Source organism: Eleutherodactylus coqui, chromosome 1 (genome assembly GCF_035609145.1).
Source record: "Eleutherodactylus coqui strain aEleCoq1 chromosome 1, aEleCoq1.hap1, whole genome shotgun sequence".
NCBI classification, from domain to species: Eukaryota; Metazoa; Chordata; class Amphibia; order Anura; family Eleutherodactylidae; genus Eleutherodactylus; species Eleutherodactylus coqui.
In genome coordinates this window covers 193,646,367-193,659,003 of record NC_089837.1, presented here as the reverse complement: position 1 = coordinate 193,659,003, position 12,637 = coordinate 193,646,367, and the positions used below count along the sequence as shown (strand labels likewise).

The 12,637-nt window shown below is 47.7% G+C and overlaps 1 protein-coding gene across 1 annotated transcript in view; it reads right to left on the bottom strand.

Annotated features, from left to right (window-relative positions):
• MRAP2 (melanocortin 2 receptor accessory protein 2) overlaps positions 1–8,046 on the bottom strand; it is a 68,446-nt gene extending 60,400 nt beyond the window's left edge. The window contains exon 1 of the mRNA XM_066605018.1: positions 7,867–8,046. The gene's annotated coding sequence lies outside the window, so the exon portion shown is untranslated. The remainder of the gene's footprint in view (positions 1–7,866) is intronic.
• Between the last annotated feature and the right edge of the window lie 4,591 nt (positions 8,047–12,637).

Sequence of the window (12,637 nt, the reverse complement as noted above, 5' to 3'; positions counted from 1 at the left end):
CCCACCGAATTATTATGGCGTCATTAATAGGTTGCTGGTCTGCATGGTGAACTACATGTATCAGAATGGTCTGGCACTTTGTATCCACTCTGTATGGGAGTATACGCCAAGCAGCCACCACCCTCTATATCAAGAGGCAGTGTGAGTGGCTGTCTCTTCGGTGTCCTGCACAGGTGTAATTAGCTCCCTCATTTGGTAGTCAACTACCTGCAGGGTGAGAGGATGCACCTGTATGCACTCCTTACTCAGTAAGTAATGGCTGTTTTCTGTGATTGTTAGGGCTCAGTCAGACAAGCTTTTTTTGAGCGTATATTATGTGCGCAAAAAAAATCACGTCTATTAGAACCATTGGTTCCCTATGGCACTGGTCAGATGTCCGTCAGACACCAGTCAGAGGCCGCACTCAGCCATTGCATGACAGTTAAGCACGGCCTCTGATTGGTCACAGCAGTCAGCCAATCAGAGGCATCGCTTTCTGGAGGTGGGGATTTTTAAATCCCCGGCCACCAGAATACAGAAGAACTACTGCCGGGGAACTGCAGAAATAAGCCGCGCTGGAGTGCTAGGTGATGTATTAATTTTTTTAAAATTTCTGATAGCTTGGGCTTACATTTACGAAAGGGCTTATATTTTAAACCCTTCCCCAAAAATCACTGCGGGGGTTGCCTGCATCCCACTGCTTTAAAGGGGCCGGCTGCAGCATTGGTCCCATTGAAAGCAATGCGATAGAATTGCGGTCCTCTGCCACAGCTGGCGACAGCTGTGGCAGGGGATTCTTTAACCCCGTGGGGAGTCTTATCACTGAACACTCTGAACACTGTGACAGCACTATCAGTGATGAGGGGACCTTCCTGGAGCAGCTGCGCTTCTACAAGCACATCTGCTCCAGGGAACTGAGCATATGCATGGACCTTAGGTCACGTGCATTTTGCTAATCTGTGTAGTGCTTTTTTTTTTTGTTTTAGTGCGCATAGGTGCATGCAAAAAAACGTTTTCATGCTATGCGATTTTAACATTTGAAAGTCCTATTAACTTTCTCGCTACAAAATCGCACGATTTTGTCGTATGAGAAAATCGCATGTAGCAGCCACGCAATGCTACATTTTTAACAAGAAAAAAAAGAATCACTGATGCTACAAAATCACGTGTACAGCAGTCAATATAAGCTCCTGTGAATAAGCCCTCAGAGACACAAAACACCCCACAATATGTTAAGCAATTTCTTCTGAGTACGGAAATGTCCCATATGTGGATGGAAACTCCTGTTTGAGCATATGGCAAAGCTCAGAAGGAAAGAAGGGCTATTTGTTCCACAGATTTTGCTATACAAGTGGAAGATGCTACAATGCCATGTGATATTGGAACTCTCAAGAAAGGCGTCCATGTCCCTCTTAAACTCTTATCAAGTTCGCCATCACCTTGTCCTCAGGCAGAGAGTTTCATAGTCTCACTGCTCTTACAGTAAAGAATTTCTTCTATGTAGCTTTAGAAATCTTCCTTCCTCTAGATCAGTGATGGCGAATTTTTTAGATACCAAGTGCCCAAACTGCAACCCAAAACCCACTGACTCAAATTTGAGCTATAATTGTGCAGTGTTAAAAAAAAAATAGAAATCACTATTCGTTTAAAGTAGGTTATCGCTGACTTAAACAGATAAGCATGAGCACAAGTACACTTGATGATACGAGGCTTGTATGAGAAGCCCCATTTAAATGCTGTAAAAAACACCTGTGTGAGAGTGGCCTTATGGAATAGGGTAAAACACCTGAAACAGCTACTGATGAGGAGCAAAAACCCTGAAACAGCTGTCTCTACATGGTTGATCTTTTCCTTTTCGGAGTGGATTCTGTTCTGTAGAGCAATTAAACAAAAGTGGAAGTTTTCAGGCCTGTGGACCAGCAGTATGTCAGGAGGAAGAATGAAGCATATACTGAAAATAACATCCTGCCCACTGTCACCAGATAGGATTTGAAGAAGGCAGTTGCAGCATGCAAAACCTAAGAAAATTAGTGAACAAGAGGCCATTGCCCATAAGTATGGTCTAACAAGATGAAATGTGCACCATTTTTCCTCATCTAACCTGAGGAGTACTGAGGCCGCTCTCACACATGCGTTCACAAAGCACCGTGCTCAAAACCACAGCGTTTTACTGGGACTCCGCGTGGCGTTTCCGGACACGTTACAGAGTATTTTAACGCACCCCATCATTGTGATGGATGATGAGGAGTGTTGACAAATGCTAAAATGCACAAAAATAGAGCAAACAGTGCTTGAAAATCATGGCGAAAGAGTGCTGGTCTAAGACGCCTCATTGAATCAATAAAGAGAGGTTGTACCATGGTTAGTGCGGGATTTCAAAGCGGTAAGAAGTGGGATGTGTGAGAGAAGCCTAAGGCTGGGTTCCCACGGGACAGAAATCCTGTGGCTTGGCCGCACCAAAAAGCCGCAAGATTTCCGCAGGAGAGCCGCAGCTTCAAAACCCGTGGCATTTCGCTGCGGCTTTCTCTCCCCATAGAAAGGAGTGAGGCCGCAATGGAAAAAAAAGAAAAGAATTGACATGCTGCAGCTGTCAATTTCGTGTTGCATCGCTGAATCTCCGCGGCTTTACCGCAATGGATTGGCCGCCCCGTGTGGACGACATTTTTGCAAAATCTCGTCCACATGGCTGGCTAATCCCAGGATTAGAAGCCTTGGGTGGATTTGCCACACAAAAAAATTCTGCACGGAATTTTCGCGGCAAATCTGTCCTATGTGAACCCAGCCTAAGGCCACCTGCAGACGGCCGGGTCGGATCCGGCAGCGAGAATTCTCGCCGTGGGACCCGACCCGAGCGCCTGCAGAGAGCAGCGCGTACTCACCCGAGCCCCGCAGCTCCAAATCTTTCATGTGCCGGCTGCCCGAAGCCGGCAGCGGGTGAGTGACGTGATAGAATAGAACATGCCGCAGTTTGTTTGCCGCGCAAAATTTTGCACGGCCGTCTGCATAGGATTGCGTTTGTTAACGCAATCCTATGCAGGCTTCCAGCGGTGGAAATCCCGCCGCGGAATTTCTGCCCGTCTGCAGGCGGCCTAAGGCTTTAGAACAACCTGCAAGTTGTAGGTTTTGGTGTTTTTCCTTTTTATTTTATAACTGTTACTGCCTGTGTATCATTTTATTTTGTGTTTTGGGAACATTGCATTTTTTGTAATACAGTGTGTGTAATATATATGCAGGTCCCTTGGCCTTTATCAGGGGTGATTGTAGCAAGCATTTCAGGGTGTATTGTCTATGTTACACCTGCACCAGTAAGTTCCGCATTCCAGTTCTGTTAGGCCTCCTTCCCACGAACGGATTTCCGCCGCGTAATTCGCGGCGAAAATCCGCTGCGTTGCCCGCAGCTATTAGGTTCTATTGAACCTAATAGCACAATGCTCACTGTGCGTAATTCCACCGCGGAATTACGCACCGCGATTTCTCCCGTCCTCACCCGCAGCATGCTCTATTTTCTGCGGGTGAGGACGGGCTGTACGCACTGACGGCTTCCATTGCAGTCAATGGAAGCCGTCCATTCACGCTATCTCCCGCTGTAACCAGCGGGAGATAGCGTGAAAAAACGCTTTCCCGCCCACCGCCGAGCGTCATATGACGCCAAATGACGCGGTCCGGCCGCGTCACGTGACACGGCCGGCCGTGCACGTGACACGGCTGGTGACGCGAGGGCGGTGGGCGGTGACGGGCGGTGACGCGCGGCGGTGGGCGGGGAAGCGATTTCACGCTATCTCCCGCAGGTAAGTATAGGGGCTCTGGGGGGCGCCGTGACGGGCTTCGCAGCGGAATATTACGCTGCGGAGCCCGTCACGCTCGTGGGAAGGAGGCCTTAGGGTAATAGAAAAGGGGAATCCCCGTGGCCGAACAATTCAATCTCAGGATGGAACCTAACAACACTGATTGGACTACACTAACCCCTTAGTGACTAATTAGCCAAATTTTGGAAATCTGCCATCTGTCAATTTAACATAGAATAACTCTGTAAAGGTTTTGCATATTTAATTGATTCTGACATTGTTCTTTCACCACATATTGTACTTCATTCAGGTAGACTAATAGAATTGGGTATATTTATAAAAGCGACAAAATTGGAAAAAAAAATTTAAAATTATCTTTTAACATTTTCAACTGCAATATGTCAAATATGTGCAAACATACTGTACACATTTTTGCTAAGATATATATTTCCATCTGTTTACTTTATTCTGGATGAACATTGGAAAAATTTTAGTTTTTCTTTTAACCTTTTAGGAGACGTACAAATTTGACATTGATTATTAACATTTTGTTTTTCTACACCAAGCCAAGATTGCAAAGGCTAATAGGTGTCAGAGTTTATTTACACGAGCATATATCGGCCAGCGTTTTCACGGATGACCGATATACGCTTCCATTTAAGCAGTTCCACTCACCGGCTCTCTGCCTCTCTCCTCCTCTCCAAGCGGTTTGCAATGGGAGTGGGTGGGATGGGGGTGGAGCTAAGCTTATATGATTTTCATTTTTTTTGCAATTATGTCAACAGTTTTATTTTACAGCACACATATGAATGAAGACTTTCACCCCAAAATGGCTACCCCTGTTTGTCCAGTGTTCATAGACATACCCATTGTGGCCCTAATCTTATGTCTGTATGCACAACGGGGCCCAAACCGAAAGGAGCATTAAACTTCAACTTTTTTTTAACTTTTACATCATCGCCACTGTCCATTGGATAATGGTGATCACGTGACTGGAGACTGCTCGCCACAGCCCTCAGTCACTGCTCCAGGCTCTCAGCTACCTTTAGTAGCTAGGAGCAAGGAGATTTTAAATTTCCCGGGCCCTCCCCAGCTTCTGCGCTTACGTCCACAATTTTGCAGATGGTCGCATGCACTGAAGTTAGGGAAAAGTCCGTGGATAAAGATCCCGTCGTGGGACATGCCTGGAGGCCTTAGGTAAGTAATTTTCCCTCCCCTTACGAATTGGATCTGTGACAGGAGGCAAAACGTTAACTTTTTTCTACTCTTACGTGATTGCCGTTATCCATCGGATAACGGCGATCAAGTGACCAGGGACCATGTACCACGGCACCCTGTGAAATCTCCAGGCCCTCAACTACGTTGGTAGCCAGGAACATTTTAAATTACTCTGGCAGTCTGCAGCTTTTGCATATGCGTCTGCAATTTTTGCGACTGGTGCGTGTGCAGAAATCGGGGTAAGGTCCATAGATAAATCCGGGGGCCTTAGGTACATAATTTCAACTCCCCTAAGAGATATGATCCATGAAGGAAAACGAAAAACATTTTTTTCCCCTTTACATGACTGCCGTAATCCATTAAATAACAGTAACCAGGAACTACATACAGTGGTCCATGGTAATATCTAGCATGAGTAGCCGAGAACAGAGAGATTTTAAATCTCCCAGACCGTAAGCCCTGCTGTGCACGTGGAAGGACTAGAATGTCACAGGACATCGCGAAGGACGGAGGGGAGTACTTTCCTACAGGAACATGAAAAGTGTGAAAAAATAAATAAAAACAATGTAAAAAATGAAAAAAAATCTTCCGGTGCTTTTTCCCATATTAGCATAAAAAAATTTTAACTCCCACATATCTGGTATCGTCGTATCTATATTGAAGCGTACAATAAATTGAACACACTTTTTATCCTGTGCGACAAAAAGCGCAATAATAAAACTGCAGCAAAATGCTTATTTTTTTCATTTTGCCTTAAAAAAAAAAGCAATAAAAGTTATCAAAAAAGCCGTGTATACCCCAAAATTGTACCAATAAAAACTACAGCTCATCTTGCAAAAAATAGGCCCTTAGAAAAGTTATAGGACTTTGAATGCAGCAATTTAGGAAAAAAATTATTTCCAAAAAAAGGGGTTTTATCGTGATAAGTGGAAAAACCTAAAAAAAATATAAGAATTTTGGTATCATTGTAATTGTACCAACTCGCAGAAAAAAATGTATTGTGTCATTTATGCTGCGTGATTAAGGGCTTATTCACATGAGCATATATGGGGCGGAGTTTTCACGGCCGACCGATATAGGCTTCTATCTAACAGTTACACACTTCCCTTCCCCTCACCGGCTCTCTGACGCTCTCCTCTCCTCCGAGCGGTTTGCAATGGGAGTGGGAGGGATGGGGGTGGAGCCAAGCTCCAGCCCCCTCCCCGCCCCTTGTCCATAGCCAGCAATGGGAGTGGGTGGGACAGGACTGTTTAGATGGAAGCGTTTATCAGCTGGGCGTGAAAACCCGACTGATATACGCTCATGTAAATAAGCCCTAACGCTGTAAAAAAAAAATAAAAATCTATGGCAGAATTTATGTGTTTTCTCTCTCTGCCATCATTAAAAATTTTAAAAAAAGTTTTACAATATAGTGTTTTGTACCCCAAAATGGCAACAATAAAAACTACAGTTCGTGACGTAAAAAACAAGACCTTATACGGCCGTGTCGACGGAGAAATAAAAAAGTTATGGCTTTTGAAAAATGGAGATGAAAAACCGCCAAAAATCGTTGCGTCTTTATGTCCAAAATAAGCCATGTCATTAAGGGGTAAGGCTGGGTTCACACGGGGCTGATTTGCTGCAGTGTTGCCGCGGATTGCCGTTGCATATCCGCACTGCGGCAAAACCGCTGCATTTGCAGTGCAATGCAGTACAAATGAGATTTGCCAAAAAGCTGTTCTCACAGGACGGATTTTTTCCGCACAGCCGCAGTGCGGAAATGCAACTGCGGCGCGGTTTTAAAAGATGCAGCATGTTCATTCTTTGGTCTTTTCCGCGCGCTTTTTTGTCCATAGACCTCTATGGACGCAGCCAAAACCGCACGAAATACGCGACAAAAAGTAAAAAAGCGCTACAGAAAAAACACGCTTGCGGATTTTTCCGCATGAAAATCCGCAAGCCCAAATTAACCTTTGAAGCGGTTTTGCCGCAGAAGCAGTTCTTCTGCGGCAAAACCGCAACGGAAAGACCGCGGTAAATCTGCCCTGTGTGAACCCAGCCTTACTTTTCAGCCAGCTTAAAAACTATTGTTGGACCGCTGCTTATCCTTCCCTGTAAAGCTCCCCGTTCAGCAGGAAGCCAGCAGCGAAGTGTTTTGCATTAGTGTGTGATAGATGCTCAATGTGTAACCTAAGTGAAGGGTGAGCTGAAGACTGTGGGGGAGAGATAGAGGAGGACGCTGCAGGTCACATGGGGAGAGTGGGACAAGAGCCAGAAAATGGTAGCTTTTTCTTCCTTTTTATTTTTTTCCTGCTTTGCATTATACATGTCCTCAGCTGTAAAGTCACACTTTGTACAACTGCATATTCCATGAGGACAGCATGCGAGCGCTAAGAGAATTACCCATAGAAGGTGTTACAGGTACAGAATCAATGGGGGCAACAGAATCAATGGATGATCAATTAACCCTTAGAACATGTTATATGATACAAGTTATTACATAACAAAAATAATAACTAACAAAAAGTCTGTCCCTCTTCCAATATACACAAAGCTGTATGAAGCCTGCTCTATGAACCCTTAAACCCCTGTAGCTGTCCATTCCCTTCATGGTTTCCCTGCACATCACACCTGTTGCAGATGTCCTGGAGTTCACCACATTATTCCATCACTACTAGACATTCCCCCAAGCGTCTACGGCAAGAAACAGGTTAATAAGAGGGTTTTCATAAACTAGTATACCAAGTATCTGGAGGACATAGTGACTGAGGACACCTCGGAGCCTCCTTCCAATGTCTCTCTATACATCTAAGACATGTATGTATCACTTGTGCAGTGCCTCGGATACAATGAAGTAAATGATACATGTCGCCCTTCTACGTGGTGCCCCTATGTCACTACTCACCGTCTGCTGCAGCGGGGTCTCGTATCGCACTTGCTACAAGATTTCTTCAGCTCGTTGCGGCCATACAGATATCATCGCGAATGCGCAGTGTGTAGTTCTCTCATCACTGGACGGAATGTGAGGCTTCGAACAGTAGGTGGCGCTGTGCTCCCCACATCAGCACGAGACTGCTGGCTCGGAGCAGAGCGCGGGAAGAGGACGGGGTTATGTCTGCCTCCCGAGGGGTCCGTCCCTGTGCTGGCAGTTGTAGAGCTTCCCTCAGGGCGGGGTGGCCGAGCACATTACTTACCGCTGAACAGGGAAACCAATGGCTTTTAGAGACAAATTACACAACCATAATAAATCTTGAAGATTTGAGAGTCCGACAGTTTTATGGACACTTGGGTTATTATTCTTGCATTGGCACCACAAAAAGGTCCCTCACCGCCTATCCAGGACCATATGGACGGTCAGGAAGCATGATTACCTCAGCCCTTCTGCCGGCATCACACGGGTGCACGAACACAGACGTGTGCATTAGTGCTGCATATTTGCATGTGTGTATATTTTTACAGTCGGGTACCGTGCGGTTCTCAGCAAAAACAAACACGCAAACATGCTGAAGTTAAATTACTGCTATTTTCATGCGTAATATGCACAGAAATACAATATGCTGCATAGTTTTTTGCATGCGCAAAATATGCTCATGTGAATGATCGCATTGAAGTCAATGGGTTCTATTCACTGCGTATTGCGCACTACACTGTGCAAATACATTTGTGTGAATCTGGCGTAAAGGCCCTTTTACACGGGGCGGGCTGTGGGGCAGAGATGTTCGTCCGCTCATCCCAGCAATAATCGTTCCTGGGCTATTACACAGGAACAAGCATTGCTCAGCGAGCGGGATCAGGGATTGTTCCTGGCCGCCCGCTCCGTTCACAGTAAGCAGGCAGTTCATCATACGTGAACAACCGCTTGTCTACACGTCCGATCCGTCGGTCAGGTTCCTGCATGCAGAAACTGATCAGCAAACGAGAAGCAAACAAGTTCTCCTTACCTGATCCCAGTATCCTCCACCCCCCATATACTTCATATCTGTACAGCTCTATTTATAGAAAAGATGGCTGCATTGTTGTGCCGCAGATACTTTTACCTCGTATTACCCCTATTTCTTCACAGAGAGCAAGCTCATGCAAGCAGGCAGGCCCCTTACTCCTATTCAAATTCCTGTTCAAATTATTTATTAGTTTAACCCCTTAAAGACCAAGTGCTGTAAATTTACAGCACTTGGCCCTTAGCTTTAATCCCGCCCGCTAGCAATCAAGCAGGAGCAGGTCAGGTTGTCTGCTGTTACTCACAGCTGAGAACCCTGAGGAGAAGGGAGCTCAGTGCGCTGCTCCTGGCTGGAAGAGCCAGGAGCAGCGCACTGAGCTCCTGCCCCCTCTCCACTATTTGCAATGGGAGGGGGCGGGGCTAAGTTGTGAAACTTAGCTCCACCCCCGCCCCTGCGATTGCAAATAGTGGCGAGAGACAAAGAGGAGACGAGAGCTCGGTGTGCTGCTCTGCTCCAGGCTCTTCCAGCTTCCTCACCCAGCAGAGAGGGACACCATATATCGGCCGGGCGTGAAAACCTGGCCGATATATGGTCGTCTGAATAAGCCCTTAAGGATGAGTACCTTCACACAGCGATCCCAGACTTCAGGACTCCTGTGTGTGTGACAATTGTAGACGAGTACCTCCACCCAGCGGTCCCAGACTTCAGGACACTTGGGCGTGAACAATTGAGAAAAGAAGAGTACCTCTGCACTGGGCCCTGTGTAAGAAAGACTTAGGACTACTTCACGCTCTCTGTCGGCTCACTTACTGCTCATGCTGCACCTTGCGCTTGGGAAATCCTCCTCCCCCTCCAACTTCACCACATGAGGGCTGAAGGTGCCCCCATGTGCCTCTGTGCTTTCCTCTCTCAGCTCCAGAGGATAGACTAACTCCTTTTCCCACTCTCAAGCACTCACATTTATAGCCTCACTCATACCACGTGACAGGATAGAATTAATACATTCAGACAGTCAGCTCACACTTTGCAGACATTAACCCATCACACGCTGCATTTGTGCAATACACATAACAGAATGACAAGACCATTTTGCACAGTGAATCAACATAGGACAGACATGTATGACGTTTGAGGAGGATGCCAGGAAAGCATGTACTGGGCCACTACATATGAAGTGTCCGATTTTTGTCTGTACATGTACCCACTGATTTGTAAAGTGCTGCGGAATAACGGCTGCTTCACACAATGGTGTTTGTATAGTGTATTTGGTGTACGGGTTTTGCACCTGCATAAACGATGGACGATGAGCTGATCGCTCAGTGTAAATAGCAGCCGTTCAGTACTGAACTGCAGCTATGTTAAAGGAGATGTCTCGAGGCAGGAGTGGATTTTTTTAAATTGCCCAGTCCCCCTAATTAAGCATACATTACTAAGCCCCCCTGTAAATGACTTTTCTAGCTGGTTTGTACTTACCGTTCCAGCGTTTCAGCAACTTATAAAAATTTTCCCAAGATGGCCGCCGGCTCTTTTCCCGTCGCTTGCTGTAGCCCGACGTGCGTGCTCCCGAGACGCTACCAGCTGTGTCTCCCTGACAACCAGACGCCCCGCAGCCGCCGACCGGACCCCTGGAGTGAACACGGCTGACCAGTCACCCACCGCCAGGCAGCAGGTAACCGGCGCAGCCCCCCCCCGGCACAGCGGCAGCCCCCCCATCACAGTGGGAGCCCCCCCCCGGCACAGCGACAGCCCCCCCATCGCAGCGACAGCCCCCCCCATCGCAGCGACAGCCCCCCCCATCACAGCGGCAGCCCCCCCATCACAGCGACAGCCCCCCCTGGCACAGCGACAGCCCCCCCATCGCAGCGACAGCCCCCCCCCATCGCAGCGGCAGCCCCCCCCATCACAGCGGCAGCCCCCCCGGCAGAGCGACAGCCCCCCCATCGCAGCAGCAGCCCCCCCCCCCCGACGCAGCGGCAGCCCCCCCATGGCACAGCCCGCCCCCGGCGCAGCGGCAGCCCCCCCGGCCCATCACTTACCAGGACGGCGGGACAGCTGGGCGGCTTCTCGGGACAGCTGGGCGGCTCTGCACCTTCCTCTAACAGAGGATGGTACAGAATGGCCGCTCCAGCACGCTCCCGAGCAGTGACAGCTCGTCTGCGCATGCGCAGAAGAGCTGTAGCGGGGAGCACACTGAAGTGGCTCGTGCTGAAAGGAGAAGAACGGACTGCGCAAGAGCGTCTAAAAAAGCAAGCTGCCAGCGAATTTAGACGGAGCCATGGCGACGGGGACGCTAGCAACGGAGCAGGTAAGTGAATAACTTCTGTATGGCTCATATTTAATGCACGATGTATATTACAAAGTGCATTAATATGGCCATACAGAAGTGTATAACCCCACTTGATTTCGCGAGACAACCCCTTTAAGTAAATGAAAAGGGGCGGGGAAGTGTGAGACAAGAAATCTCCTGCAGTCTCCCTGCCCCTCTGCTGGCCGCTCTGTGGGCGAGGCAGCGCTACTAGCTCCCGTGCAACATGGGAGCAAGGACACACAGGGACGAGTGTCGGGCATCGTTTGACCAACATTTATCCCGTCTAAATGGGCCTTTAGTGACCTTATTCCCTCACACTTCTCCTAGATTGTCATGGGTCACTTTACTACAATTTTTAACCACCCTCTTTCTTATAGTTTCTTTCCATGTCGATCCTCCATATCCCCATTACTAAAGAAACCACCTCTTGACTCGTCCTGTGCTACCAACTCCATCAACTTTTGGAACATCTTGTTAACGCTCACCTAATAAACCCTCTGATAACTTTCTTCTCGACCCTTTACAACCAGGTTATTAAAAGTGTTAAACCATCTCCTAAACTGAACAGCAATTATTTTCTGCCAATTGTTCTTGATCTCTATGTGGTGTTTGACACTGTAGATTACCAACTTCTCAGTTCACTCCACTTTATTGGCCTCCAGGATACTGTTCTCTTCTGGCTTTCCCTCTCACCTCTCTAACAATCCAGTTCAGGGTTCGAGTCTCTTGTTGTACCTGATGCGGCTCGGTAGCATGGTCAGGGAAAGTCAGAGGTCGGGGTACACAGGTAGATATCAGTTTGTGGTACAGAGGAAGAAGTGGGTAGCATAGTCAGGAAAGCCAGAGGTTGGTACACAGGTAGGTATCAGTTCACGCTTCAGAGGAGAGGGCAGGTAACAGTCAGGGAATCCAGAAGTTGGTACACAGGTAGGTATTATTTTGCGGTTCAGAGGAAAGGGGAGGTAGCATAGTCAGGGAAGCCAGAGGTCGGTACTCAGGTATCAGTTCACAGTTCAGAGGAAAGGGCAGGTAGCATAGTCAGGGAAGCCAGAGGTCGGTACTCAGGTAGGTATCAGTTCGCAGTTCAGAGGAAAGGGCAGGTAGCATAGTCAAGGAAGCCAGAGGTCGGTACTCAGGTAGGTATCAGTTCACAGTTCAGAGGAAAGGGCAGGTAGCATAGTCAGGGAAGCCAGAGGTCGGTACACAGGTAGGTATCAGTTTGCAGTTCAGACAAAAGGGCAGGTAGCATAGTCAGGGAAGCCATAGGTCGGTACACAGGTAGAAATCAGTTTGCGGTTCAAACGAAAGAGCAGGTAGCATAGTCAGGGAAGCTAGAGGTTGGTACTCAGGTAGGTATCAGTTCGCAGTTCAGAGGAGAGGGCAGGTAGCATAGGCAGGGAAGCCAGAGGTTGGTACACATGTAGTTATAT